The 15,618-nt window shown below is 34.0% G+C and overlaps 1 pseudogene; it reads right to left on the bottom strand.

Moving 5' to 3' along the window:
• Positions 1-14,213: 14,213 nt before the first annotated feature.
• On the bottom strand, positions 14,214-15,026 carry LOC124098080 (tropomyosin alpha-3 chain-like; annotated as a pseudogene).
• Between the last annotated feature and the right edge of the window lie 592 nt (positions 15,027-15,618).

Below are 15,618 nucleotides of genomic sequence, written 5' to 3'. Positions count from 1 at the left end.
AAAAGGAGAAAAGTTTATAAAACATATCTTCTAGAAAATTTTACTTCAAAGATAGGATTCCAATGTGCAGAAAAACTTTGAAATTGAACTTGATTTGAATTTGAACATTACAAAGTTTTGAACAGAGAGATGTAATTGAGAGTCTTGTACCAACCTCAAGCCTTCAGGAAAAGTGCTTAATGGGAGCCTGAAGCTCTTGAGTAATAGGTCATGAGTAATGTCTAGCTGTATTAGACTGTGAGTTTATCCTGAGGATAGAAACCAGCCCTAGGTATCTGATGACTTTCTTGGGTAGCCATATCAGCTAGAAAATGCCTTCAGAATTTTTTTAACAAGAGCAAATCTTAAACGTATAAGACACTTAAAAACAATGTATATTCAAGCCACTGTTGAAGCAATTCTGAAATGGTCACTCACAAAACTGAAGCAATTCCTCTTGTAACATCTTACACATGAGATATTTAGTAAAAAAAAAAAAAGAAAGAAAGAAAAGAAAAGAAATGTGTTTATACATATATAGAATGTCAGCTACCAAAATATACTTTAGTTCACTTTCTCTAATTACATATACAGAAACTATAGTCAACTTGTGAGGATGAGAAGGTCAGCTGTGATTTTCATAACCTTGAAATATATTGTGTAATCATTGATTCAAAGACTTTTCAAGCATATGTGATGTTTAAAAAGCATAAATCTACTTTTATTATTCAACATGTGAAAAAAGAATAAAGACCTGTCTTTATTAATTTATATCATATAAAATTCACTAAGGAGCACCAATCACCAAACCTATTAATAAACTGTTTATTCAATGAATGTGTAATCTCATTTGAACCTAGAAGGCAGTAGGGGTGTCATTGATTAATTTAAATTCTGTATACAAGAGATCAATATTAAATTTCCAATGGATACAAATAGAGCTCTCACGTTAAATTTAAGTTTCCCTATATTAAAAAAAAATCATGAATGCTTCAAAGCATATGTGTTTACATGGATAGTTTCTCTCATGATTTGCTCCAAATTTATATTCCAATAATTAATTTTATAATGTAAAAGAGGTAGACTTCAGAAAGAAAAATGACGAGTTTTGTTTTATACATTTCAGATTTGAGGTGACCACAGGATAATGAAGGTGATGAGGAGGCCATTGGTTAAACAGGGCTAAAGCCAGAAGTGAGGACAAAGACTGAGGAGACTGAGAGTCATTAGCATGTAGTGGAGAGTGGATGGTGCTATCTAAGCAGGAGGTAAAGCTGAAAGATCAGTGGGCCCAGATGTCATCATGGAGATGGGCAATGAGTAGATGCACAAAAAAGGAAAATGAGAATGGGCAGGAGACAGTTGGGTTACCTGAGGCAAGAGGGCAGAAACTTCTAGAAAAAGAGTAATTGGCAGTGTTGAACAAGTAAGGGAAGTCTAGTAGCACAAGGAACAATGGAAATCTATTGAGCCTGACAAGAAGTATAGGGGAAACATATTGTGTTTAAAGCAGGATGAAAATCTAACAGAGTTTAAGATTAAATGGAAAACATGAGAAAATAGAAAATTCTTTCACTTATGAATAAGGTATATTTTTCTTATTTGTTTCTCATTCTTATACTCCTAACGACTATAGGATAAAACTAACATTAAGTAGCTATATCCGCAAATTTGACTTGTTATTTATTCTGAAAGAAATACTTCCAGATGTTTATCTTATACTATTAACATTTCTTTTGAATTATTAACAGAAATTTGTGTCACCCTATGATACTCTGCTCAGATCTTCCTTTAGAAATGAAGGGCTTGGCTGGGCACTGTGGTACATACCTGTAATTCCAGTGGCTCAGGAGGCTAAGGCAGGAGGATCTCAAGTTCAAAGCCAGTCTCAGCAACTTAGTGAGGCCCTAAGCAACTCAGTGAGGCCCTGTCTCTAAATAAAATTAAAAGCAGGGTTGGGGGTGCTGGGGATATTGTGCTCACTGGTTAAGCTGGCCCTGGGTTCAATCTGTGGTAGAAAGAAAAAGAGAGAGACAGGGGAGGAGAAGGGAAGGGAGGCGGGGGAGGAGAAGGGAAGGGAGGCGAGGGAGGAACGAAGGGCTCATTTCCCCAGATACAAGCAATGTAGCTGGCAGACAGTAATTAGTGGATAAACCCAATCTGGATTGCCTTAGCTGAAGAAAACCACCTGGCTCCATGTATTTTCTTTCTAGAATTTCCCTCATCGAATGACTAAATATAATAAAGTGGAAATACTCAGATTGCTCTCCCCAGTTCCCAGTCAGCAGAGTGATCATGCTTCAGATTCCCCATATAAGGAGGCCTCCCTTAATATAATATCGTGCTACTATCAACTTGACCCACTGCCTTATACTGCTTCCTACCTCTCTCTTACACAAGAGTTGATTCCTGGGGTTCTTCTGATCTCTGACTTATAGAGTCTGCTTCCTAAGGAAACCCAAAGTGCAACAACATTCTTTAACAGATTATTCATTTCCCATGTACTTCTAGTTTTCTAAATAGACATCCTATTGTTTCCTTCTACAATTTTAAAACTCGTGATGATTCTTGAATTGTACTGGTGGTATATATGCAGTCTCAACTTTCAGTGATGTTCTTAAGTTGTGGAGATTTCAAATGAAATCAATAAGAACTGATGAAAGGAATTCAATATTTGCTTCCTACTGTGCATGGGCTAAAGACATGTACATTCCCGACCCATGGGAATTTTCTCATGTACAGCTACACACACACACACACACACACAAACACACACACATATGTATAAATCAAATCTATTTTAGCTATATATTATTCTAATTTCCATTTTCAGACACAAGTTTGAGCATTATTTCAGTGTATCATGTTTGCCAAACCAGGAGACTCCAATATTAATACATTGCTTTCCTTCCATCTGTTTTCTTTACAAACACACACATGGATTATCTATATAAAAATCACTTTCCTATGTGACTCACTTTTTTTATTAATGCTATTTTGAATAGCTATAGAAAATCTCCTTGGCTCAGGTCAGATTCCCCAGAAGCAGATATTGTGACAGTACATGTGTGCAAGTGATTTATTAAAGCAGTGCTCCCAGAAGAAATCTGTAAGAAATGAGGAAAGCAGAAAAAAGGAAAAAAAAAAAAAAAAAGCAAAATCCCAGTCCTATCTGATCCCATGGTGAACTCTGGAGCATAAATTACACCATATTGTTTGACCTACGCAAAGCAAGACAGTTGGATTTCAAATTCACTCACCAGTCAGAAAACTGATTAAGGGCCACCCAGAGGGACATAAACTCTCAAACTCCCAAATACTTCCAACTCTCTAGCACAAGAATATCCCTCTAAAGAAAGGTACAAACCTGGAAAGAAAGCACACTGAAGTAGAGGGAATGATTTACAGAACTGATAAAGATATCTGAGTGGATCTAGCACCAATAATGTTCCTATTCTTATTTATCATGCTTTGACACACAAATGAAGTAGAGCTCATGTTTTCCAACTAAGGAGAGTTTTAGAGCTCTTAAAATGAAACTAAGCACCAAGGGCTCTTATCTCTATAATGCAAATTGCCAAACTACAATGATAAGATATAAAATTAATATATTCTTTAAATATAGTCCCTTGTCTCTCTTAAAAGGTGGAAGGAAGATAAAATGTGAAAATACAGAACATACTTCCTGAGGAGGATAAGATGAGTCTCTACGGTTGCTTTGCCTGCTCTGAACGTGTCTAGAAAAGTAAGGTAGAGATATTAAGCAGAAAGTGGTAAGCTGATTGATCTCTCACTGATCAGAGTTTTGTAGGCTTTCTTCAGAGCTTGAGGCAATGAGAGTAGTGATCTTGATATCTCCACCAGGGAGGTTGAAGGTCCACATCTATATGCCAAGTAACTGAATTTATGGAATAAAGTCCTTGATTTTTCTCTCATTGCTTAAAGAAATCAACAGCTAGCTGATCAATGCTGGCTCAGAATATTTTTTGTTCATTTAAATTTTTAAATTTATATGATCAACATTACAGGTACATGGGTCCACACACCCCTCAACTTGATAATTCGATGAACTTTGAAATTAACAAATAACAGTGGCCAAATTACCCCCATGAATTTGTGATGTATACTTTTTCTAGGAACATGCTTCAAAGAAATTTCCCTCATCAAATTTATATTGAGAAATAAGACCATCAAATCTATATTTAATGCCTTCTAATACATACAATACTTAAACAACATATATATACATATATATATATATTTATATATATATATATACAGTTTTCTTCTATAAAACTGAACATAATAATAACCTCATTTAAATTAAGATATAGATATATCAAATGTCCCAAATATCAAGTTTCTTTTTTGTGTGCTAAGAATTGGACCTGAGTCCTCACACATTCTAGGTAAGTGCTCTACCATCCAGTTACACCCCAGCCCTCCAAATATTAAATGTTCTAGAGAAATATTTTAATGTTAAATTCAGTTTTTAATTAAAATACATGTCTTTGTAAATAGATTAAACAGTAAATAATATTAAAATTATAAGCATATTTACCAGTCTCTCTGTGTTCTTGATAATCAGCTTTTTAGTAATAAATAAAATAAATAGTCATACTTTTGAAAATGTAGGTCTTTAAAATGAAGGCCATATCTTAAAATGGGAAAACTGAGAGAAGTTTGAATTGATTTTTAAGAGAAAATGTTTAACAGGAAATGTCTTCCAGGGTCACTCAAAATTATATCAAAGGAACTTCAAAGTTATATTTAAACTCTTAAGGAATCTCAGAGCAGATCCCTGTCATCATTTTTGAGGTAATTTCATAAAGCTGTAATACTTCCTGTTGCATTTCACCTACCTTTTCAGGCCAACCTCTGAAGGAACTGAACCTCTGTCTGACACCACTCTGCAAAATACTCTCAATCTTGCACATCCACGGACATTCTGAAATCACAATTTCTCTTTTTTGGCTATAAAAGTTGACAATAGTCAAATAATTGTAACATTATAACTGGAAATTGCTAGTTTATTGTATTCTTGCTTCACCTGTTTTTTTTTATATATTTTATTATATTGGATAGAGTTCACTTTAAGTTTTGCATTCCAACAGAGAGTAATATTTCAAATTAATTATCATTTCTACATAGATCATTTTAAAATTTGGCTACTGACAGTTTTCAGAATAATATATTTTTTACTTTAAACAACTTCTATATTCCTAGAACACAAAAAAAGATAAACAGTACATACTAATGGTATAAAAAATGCAACACTTTTTAAAGTTTTGCAGTTAGTAGTTGTATTGTTATGCACAATTAATAACATAACACCACTGATAAATTAAGCAAATAAAACACATAATCCTTAATATAGCTAAATTGTAATTGACAGAATGTTGACATAATAGGGTTAACCATAAAGGTTACTTGAAAATGTTTTAATAAATCAATCTTAATTTCCACTAAGAGAAAAGAAATATAACAGATGGACTATAATGTTATTTTTTACATTAAGTAGTATAATATGAAGTATTATGCTATTATTAGTAGTATAATATTAAGTAGAAATAATATGAAGTATGGGAGAAAGATAATTTTAGTATATCTTAGGAAAATTAGAGAATAAAGAATGCATGCAATCCTAAATAAAAATTATTCTCTCTACTAAAGTAAAAGTTGAATAAACTTAAAAGCCAGAATTCAAAAATGATAGGTAATTGGAGCAGTTTCAAGGAAACCTAATACCTATTTGAATTTAAAATGTTTCTTTCTTAAAACATGTACCTGATGAAATCAGAACTTATTACATTGTCTTTTTGTTTAGTAGTCATAACAATGAATTCACTAAAGTTGAAATTGAAAGTATAGAAATAATACTCTATTGAGCATCTTTCTTACAGGGCATTAGTAATTTCAATATTAGTTTCTGCAACAAATTATACAAACCTATTGCTAAAAATTAAACCATGTTTTAGTCAAAAAAGCAAACAAACCAAATCCTAGTCGATATGTCATATTCGAATTTAGTAATGTGTACTACTGGAGCTTATAAATCCTTTTTTGAAATATCTGCCAGTAATCAAATTTCACCCCAAAGACATTGATTGAAAATAATAGCAAACATACAAAAATTCCTAAATTAATCATTTATAATGGTAAAATAAAAGATTCTAAAATAAAAGTTTAAATACACTTAAAATGATTCACTAAAAATCAGACACTATGAATTTCATATACAACTAGAAGAAATTTTGATTTAATTTTATAAGCAAAATTTACTACGTATATTTAGCATATTAAAAAACACAACTTTAAACTTGAAGCATCAATTAATTAATATTCAAATCCTATTCCTGAATGTTGTATTTTCCTCCAGGGTTTCCTTGGGATGAAAAGGCAGTTGTTATACAAAAATGCTAACAAAGTGTTATGATAAACCCATCTGTGAGAATTCCTCAGTTGCTAGTACAAGAACAATTAGAAGAGCTCATGTGAGCGGCTCTGCATCATTTCTTGGCTTCGGCAAGCTGCAGTGCACACAACATTTCAACAATATCCTCAGAGGGAGTCATTTCAGAAACAACTGGGAAATACTCACCAAAGATGAAAGTCTGGCAAGAAACTGCTCCAACTCAGGAACTTACTGCTTTGAACTTGGAAGCATGAAACATTTTTTAGAACTTTTTAAGAAGGAGGCGGTAAATAATCTCACTATGTCAGCCACATTTTCCAATTTATGTATTCTTCCTAAGCCATTCATTATTATTCTGAAATGCACACATAAGAGAAGAGTGAGTTGTCAATAAACTGTTTTTTCTTTAAAAAAGTCAAAATTGAATTGTGAAATACTGTGAACAGTTGTCTTCCAGTTAGGAACAATGGAAAATGGAAGTGCAAGGAAATAAATGAAGCAGGTTTTACAGATGAAGTATGTTTAGGAGATGACATGGTAGAGATAAATGAATGTGTTTTTTTTTCCTTAATTTGAATTGCTGATTTCTTCAAATATCAATTGAGTTGCTCATTAACCTTCTATTTCTTTCCAAAATGTTTCCGATCTGGAATTTGCAACCTACTATCATCAGAAATATTGCCACAATCATGAGGTGAAAATAATTTCATTTTACAGTGTCCAGTAATATATTTCATAGAGGAAGTCAGTTTTGTATTATATAATGAATAGAAAGACTCATAAATACATAGAATTTTAGATTGAATGTCAAAGCCAGCATTAGTGAGTAAAACAAGAGGTGTTAAAATGAGCTCTTGAGGTGAGCAAGAATATTAAACTTGTCAATTTTTCCTATCTCAGCTTTTAAAAACAATCTGATTATAAAAGCCAGTCTGTCATATAATATCTAATGAATACCAAGCTTAGCAGATAATATCAATTCACCTGAGTCCAGCTATATGGACCAAGAGCATTCTCTATTTTCTTGATGCTATTTTCCTGATGGTTAATGATCAGTTTGTAGAAAAGATGATAGAGTATTTTAAAAATTACATATCTTTCCATGGTAATGCTTATGTGGGTAACTTCCTAAAATGTTCTACATGGAATGCTATATTTGTGTTTTTTTTTCATTTTAAAATATATTTATTAATATTTATCCATTGTTTGTATGCTTTATTTCTATGATAACCCCTTCTGTGTTCAAACATTCTGTGCCATCTTCCCTGGATCTTGTTGACAGTAGGTTAAGATGGGCCACACTCTTGTTAACAGCAATAAGTATTAAAGGCCACTTTAGTGAAGCTTCAAATGAAGATAGATTACCTGCAGAAAATGTATTATGTATATACTCTGTCCTAATGTTTCAAATTCAAATGAGAAAAAAACAGATTTTTTTTTTTGCAATGCAAACGAGGTAGAAATGACTGGCTCATCTTAATGTTTGCTTAAAGTACCATATTATGATAATTTTGGTTAAGATGACATTCTTAAAGTTTCATGATATCCAATATCTCTAAATGGTTCTCATGCCCATAAAGCACAATTTTATCTCATTATATTAAGTTAGTTTAATTTATTTCCCATAGTATATGTTCAGTGAAAAAAATACAAATATTCCCCATTTGGTTTATAAGTACTTTTGAATCAAATTAAATTCCTGAAACCTATTATAAAAACATATCAAGCAGATATTGAACAGTTCACATAATTATATCAGGTATCACCTAATATTTCAGTAGCTTCATTAAATCAAAATTGATTTTAAGTTTATTATATATTCATCAGTTTCATTTTACTTAAACAATAAAAATTCAAATCTTCATTACAAAATAAATCACACACACATTAAAAAATCATAACTTTGGTTTATGTTTAAAGTTTGCTTTTATGTTTGGAAATTTATTCTGAAAAGCTACAGTAAAAAGAAAGAACTACGCAATGGTTCTTCCCATCTGTGGAGTAGGAAAATAAAACTAAAACGTTTAGCTACTGTTTACTGTTTTTAAACAAATAAATGGTAAGAGTTTACTGTGGAAATTACCATCTTACCAAGGATATAAGATATAACATGACTATGAATGAAAAGAAATTATAGCAGTAAAAATATTGACATATTGCTTTCTTTGGGAGGGAACTTTGCTATGATCAAAGCTGCCAACTCAAATGTAGAATAAACATTAAGAAATAAAAAATTAAGTGTTTTGGAAAAACATAAATGTGTGTTGCTATTATAGTGGCTAATGGTAATAATTTTAAAAATTTTGTCACTGGAGAGATTATATACTGGCAGATAGGGGAAATTATTTTGAAGACTTATTTTTCAAAGTTTACTTTGAAGGTGACTATTGTAGGTAGATATTATTGCATAACTCATTTCATTTGTTAGATATAATGGTTTTTTAAACCTTGAAGAAACCAGAAAACAAACACTTATGTTTCTTAGAAAAGAACAAATTTAGAAGATTAACTAGATTGTTGTAGGGATAGAAAAACAAGGTGCATTCATACAGCTAAGACACAAATATTATATTATAAAAAGCTTAAAGAAAATTAGAAGACAAAAGCATTTAGAATCTCTTTAAATGAGGTATCTTATTGAGAAAGATGAGTGGAACTAAATTTAATAAGACCTATTGAGTTTGTTTTTTCTAAATGCAATTTCTAAATGTGAGTTAACTGAATGTGGCCTACATTATGTACAGTTCTGGGAATGGACTAAATGTTATAAAGCTATTTTTATGTGTATTCTAGAGTGAAGAAGATAAATATGTACTTTTTGGATATGAAAGCAAGGATTCTTAATGTTTTAGGTCAGAATTATGAATACAGAAAGGAAAGATAAAAGGCTAGAATAAATAGTGTTCAGTTTCACTATTTATGAATTAGAGAGATAATATGAATTTACGTTCAGATATATTGTATCCTTTTTAGTAAAAGGAAAGAGAAGGAATGGGCAGATCCAAGGGTAGGGGAGAAAAGTACAAGCTGATCCTATAATAGGAAGTAAGAAAGTGCTCAAAAATGATTGAAGCATGTCCAAAGGACACAAAAGCTATCTTGAAGAAAATCCCATTGGTTAAGTCTGGGAAATATAAATGAGAAAATAATTATACTGATGTTCTATAATAAAAAAAAACTGGAGTGTGCATTAATTTTTCTTGGTGTAAAAATAAATAAGGATAGGGAATGTCTTGTAGAAAGCATACATGAAATATCAATTGTCATTTGTAAATCACGAAAGCAGTAATTGTTTGGAGAAGAATTATCTATGAATGCTCTTCCCTTGGGTGTGTTTGTTGTTTGTTCTTCTCACTTCTTTTTTGGGAGTGGGGGGCAGTTGCTGAGGATGAAATCCAGGGCCTTGCAAGTTCTCTGCAGGCAGTCTGCCCTTGAGCTAATGTCTCTGGATGCTAATATTAGCAGAAAGAGTATGACGAAAAACAAAATATGTGCATGTTTTTAATGTATCTCCCAAAAGATATTAATTTATAAAAAGAAAAATAATAATTTTACACCATAGACAGAAGATACAGAGTTTACAAAGTTAACACATTTAGAGTTATCAGTGTTGTAGCAAAGCAATAGGATGCTTCTTTTGACATGTAATTAAAAGAAACTTGAATCTCTCCAGGATCTTCCTGGAAAATATTTCTTCCACAAACCTAATTACAAAGAAAATTATACAAATCCAAATTACAGGACAATATGAAAAATAACTGTCCAAAAATTTAAAATCAAAGAGGACATAGAGGAATTAATTCAGATAAAAGGAGACCAAAGAGATAAGATAAAGTAAATAATTGGTGATGTTTTAATAATAATAATAATACATCACTGTTCATTGGCTGATTGTTTATAATTGTATCAAAGTTGTATAAAACAATGTCCTTGTTTTTAGGAAATCACACTGAAGCATGTAAAGATAAACACGTTCACAACATACTGCAATGAAAAGAAGTATCTATAGAGAGGTAGAGGATAAATGATAAAACAAGGAATGTGCTTCCCTTATAAATCTGGATGAAGAGAGTTCATGATTTTTCTGTATCATTTTCATAAGTTGAAGTTAGTTTTGAAAATTAAAATAAGTCATAATCCTGGAAGAGCAGAATTGGTACATCTTGGATTATAGGGAATGGTTGGAGAAAGAGCTGGATTGACAGTCCCAAGTGCCACAAGTAATGAAGAAGAATGAGTCCCTGATGGAACATAAGGGCTATTATTAATGGGCAAGGGGAGTGGTCTTTCTCAGGCCACACAAGTATTTCCCACAGAGAGGTTTTCTGATTTTCAGTGGTCAAGATAAAAAAAAAAAGTACAAATATATAGTTTACAGTTTATTAAAAATAAGGTTGTAAAAGTGTTCCTAGAATGTCGAAATCTAGAGAAAGATTCTTAGGCTATGACAGAAAACTCTAAGTTTGATACAGAGTTGTTCAAATTCTTTTACCATATTTTTTTTTTTTTTTTTTTTGGTCAAGAATGTCACAGTAGCTGCTAACAATATTTTGGTTGCAAAAATAGCTAATATTTTTGAACATATATTTACAAAGCTCAAAAGACTTGAAATGTTGGACAAACAATATCTCTACATTAGTATGCATATATCCAATATTGCTATAATGGTATGTATATATGTGTGTGATTATTGTTTTGAGATTCAAATGAGAAGTAAATCTAGAAATGGGAATATCTCACAGATACAACAATGATGGAAAGAGGGACAAAAGATTTCAAAGAGAGTAAGTACGCTCATGGTTCACTTTAAAATATTCAATTTAGATAAAATAGATGACTTTTAACTTATTTATACTCATGCCACCCTGAGTTCCCAGAAAAGCTCAATGGAATAGCAAATTCAGTCTGGTTTACAGGTGAGAGAAGATGTAATAATCTTAGTATTTCTGACTACCTCCTGGAGACGAGGTGTTTCAGAATGTCTCTGTTTGCCAGAGTTCAGATGGAGCAAACATAAATATCTCAGTTGTACTTTCTCTTTGTGGTTCACAGGAATGCTCACTGAAGAGCTTCTGTCACTCTGGCCCTGAGTGTTTCAAATGCAACATAGCAAAATAAGAAGCAGTCTATATATGTTTGCTTCCTCCCATCTGATTCCTTTTTCTTAGTACAGCATCTCCAAAACTCCTCAATATTTCTGAGGCAGCAAGTGTGAATGTGGAACATCAGGGCAAGTATTCTCTGGATACTTGTTTGGAGGGATTACTGATGAGCAGACTCAATCTCAGCAGACTCTGAGATAGCTAAGGAATGCTCACCCCTGACCCATCCCCCCATCATTGGAGTTGGGTCTCTGTTTTGGCCTAGTTTCTTTCAAAAGAATAAAAGTAGCCTTTTGAATGTGATCTTCAAGTGGGATTCATAAGTAAATATCTTTGTGACACTTATCTGTGGACCCATCTTCTGGTTCCTGGATCTAACTCCTGAGGATCAAAACAGTACCTGAGCAAAGTGAACCTCACCTAGATTAGAACTATTGTTATGATTAAGATATTGGGGGTCTCTCAAAAGTTCATGTATGAGATAATGCAAGAAAGTTTAAAGGGATTGGCTTAAGAGAACCTTAACCCCATCAGTGAATCAATCCTCTGAAGGGATTAACTGGGTGGTAACTGTAGGAAGATAGGGTGTGGCCAGAGGAGGTGGGGCATTTGTGGTATGCCTCTGGGGTTTATATTTTGTCCCTGAAGAGAGGAGCTGTCTCTGTGCTTCTTGGTGGCCATGTCCTGACCTGCTTTCCTCTGCCACACTATTGTGCCATGATGTTATCTGCCTCACCTTGAGCCATGAGAAATGTGGTTGGCTATCTATGAACTGAGATCTCTGAAATTATGAGACTCAAAATAAATTTTTCCTCCTAAATTTGTTCTCATCAGGTGTTTTGGTCATAGTAGTGGTGAAAAAGCTGACTAAAACAACTATGTGTGCCTATTCTCATACCTGCCAAGCACTGAAATTGCTCAAATCAACATAATTTTAATGAAAATTATTTGCCTGAGAATTTTAACATCTTCTACATGGGTGAGTTCATGACATTCCACAGCCTTTTTATGTGCATCTACAATGTACCAATAAAAAAAAAAAATAGGGAAAAATAGAAGATGAGATCAATGTGACTTGAAAATAGGAAATGACTCTAGAACTTTTGGCCTGAATCTGAGTATTTAATACATTTTGGTATAACTAGATTTCAATCATTTTATGTTTAAAGCTTCACATATACATCCAATGATGTGTATGTGTGTGTGTGCATGTGTATGTATACCTAAACACATGCACACATGTACACAAAAGCAGTGTCAGAAAACTTTACGTAAAGGAAATTTTTTCGCTATCCCATTAAGACCAAACATCTCATCCACTTCATAAGGCCTCTTTAAAGACAGAAATTTCTTCTCCAGGGCATAGCTACTGGACATATTTCCAAGGACACCGTCGTTATCAATTTCTAGCAGAAAGTCTCTGTCAGCATTTTTTAACCTTTTGAGCTTTATGTTGATTATTGTTTCTTATACTGTCTTTTTCTTTCTTTTTTAATTGCGGGGCAGTTTCTTTATTTTAAAAAGACACCTGTTAAAATAATATTCTGTATCAAAACAGTGTTGCACTGTTGGTTTCTCTATCTCCTAACGGGCCCCAAAGAGACCATAATATTTTAGTTCAATAAGCTGCAGTATTCATACTTAACAGACTTCATAGAACTACCCTTACCTAACAATGGGGATTGGGTGAGGAAAAAAATTTTGAATGATCAGCACATTACCAGTCCAGATTGTAGATGAGGTAATCAGGTGCCCCAACCCCAAGGAAGTCTAGTTTCAAAATAACAAAATTTTAAACGTTTGGTACATAAACTCTCCAAAAACGTTCCAGCACTGACTAAAACAAACCACAGTGAGATAGCCCTTTTAGAGACAGCAGCTTCAGACCCGGAAAAGGGTAATAAGATGAATTTCATATGGCTAAATCAGTGGTAAAAACATAATTTTCTTTCTTTCAAGAAGACAGGAGGGCAATGATGTGGTCTACTCAAGATTAAGAGTTCTATGACTTCATTCTGTGAACAGTGAGAAGGAGGTTGAGATGGGGCAAAAACTTGGGTCCCAGGGCTGAGGATATGGCTCAGTGGTAGAAGGCTAGCCAAGTATGGATGAAGCCCTAGGTTCAATCCCCAGCAAGACAAAAAACAAAAAGTCTCAAAGATCTTACCATCTTCATTTGTTCACTTTTGATGAAAAAAAATAAAAAGTTATACAAAGATATCTTAAAGCTAAACACACACACACACACACATACACACACACACACACAACACCTAAGTAGCACTGGTTTTGTTTTTTGGCTAACTCCTCTCACAATCACTTTTATGGTTTCCTCTGGTTTGGCTGCTAGTTTGTAAAGATCAATGAGGTTTACCTTAGCCGACTTTTTCTCTGGGTTCTGTTTCGCTTTCCATAGGGTAAGCTTATACCCCTTTCCTTCCTCTCTGTAGAGGGCAATATGGATTAAACTGAAAAGTTACCTTCCAAAAGCAGGAAGGGAATTAGATTGCTGAGTCAGAGCTGTTAAACTATTTGAAGTGTTTTGTTTTGTTTTGTTTTAACTAGAATCTCTGGGGAAATACAGAGGCATTTTGGTAAAAAATACAAGGAGGGGCGGGGGCAGAGGAGGTGTCAAAAAGAGAAAGCAGCCTTCAATCAAAAATCAGCCCTTAGTTTCAAGGTCACCTTCTGGCTGGTTGGCCTCAGGTGAATCAGGGTCAGAGGAAGGAGCAGCAGCAGGACAGGTCTGGGGAGCTCTGCATCCCATTCAGGTCAAGCAGAGTCTGATCCAGCATCCTTTGTGTATAGAGATGCTCCTCTACAGTGCATTAGAGCTTATCTTCCAAGTCATCAGTTGTCTTTTCCCATTTGGCCACCTGTCTCTCAGCAAAATAAGTATGGGTTTCTGCCTTGAGTTTAGCAGTAAGAACCTTTATCTCTGTCATATTAGTCTTCTTTTTCAGAGTACTTCTCTTCAGAAGCACCCAGAGGGTTCAGGTTCTCATCCATCTGTTCATCCACCTCTCATCAGCCAGACTCTGCCAGAGCAGCTCATTCCTCTTTGCATTCCAAATCTCCTCTAATAATCAAAAAATTATGAGTCACACTTTGCATAATTCCTATCTGCTTCATTTGCCATGTGCTCAGCCTCTTTGAGTTGGATTTCCTGGAGTTACATCTTTACTTAGTGTCTTAGGGTCTGGTTTTCAATAATCTTCGTACCTCTCTGACTCTCATCAGCAACTTCCTCTCCTCCTCCTTAGGCTTTTGCAGGGCAGTAGCCAGCTCCTCTTCAACCAGTAGGATCCTATGGTTCAAGGAGGTCACCTCAGCCTCAGGCTGTTCCCAGGTCTGCCTTTCCCCCTTCACTTCCCCCTGGAGGCACTAAACTCCTCTGCATCATCTTCCTGGATCTTGCACTTCACTTTGTCAATGGTGGTGAAACCAGCCACAGTGCCCCCTCCCCACTCCAGCCATCTTCCCCTGCTTCTTGATCTCTGACATCTGCCTCTCCTCCACTTGAGTTCCATCCCTGAAAATAGCAGCTACAATCCATAGCAAAAATGTATGTGTAATAATTCATGCATATAAAATAAAAATCAATAGTGTATTTATGATATACTATATAATTAACCTGATCATATTTTAGTATAATTAATATTAATATTAATCTTTATTTACATAGACATAACTTAGTACAATTGTCAGGCAGTGCCATTTGCCAACCCAGTGTTTACTCCAGCCACCTAGTGTTTATTCAGGTTTGCTGAAGGGAAGGAGAGAAGTGCCACTAAGGCTGTGTTAGACCAGATTCTCCTGTTCTTATAAAGTGGAGACCTACCAGAGTCTATCCTGCTCTAACATTCGGGCAAATATTCTCACACCCCAAATCCTGCCCACATACTGATTGATATTTGTCAGTGGTCATTTCAAATTTCCTCTCTACTACAGTAGAGGTCATATTGTTTTGTATTTCCTAAACTATTGATGGTTTTATTTTTCCGTTTTCTTTTCTTAGTGTTTCTATTTCCAAGTTCAGTCAGAATCACAGATTCTCAGATTCTCCTTCTCCTTCTCCCACTGATGAAGTATCCTAAGTGGGAGACTGTGACTCATTAAGAG

The sequence above is a fragment of the Marmota monax genome, unplaced genomic scaffold (genome assembly GCF_021218885.2).
Source record: "Marmota monax isolate L192 unplaced genomic scaffold, Marmota_monax_Labrador192_F-V1.1 WCK01_AAM20220418_F8-fsc00308, whole genome shotgun sequence".
Lineage (NCBI taxonomy): Eukaryota > Metazoa > Chordata > Mammalia > Rodentia > Sciuridae > Marmota > Marmota monax.
The sequence above is the reverse complement of the archived record's forward strand: the minus strand, read 5'-3'. Positions and strand labels throughout refer to the sequence as shown.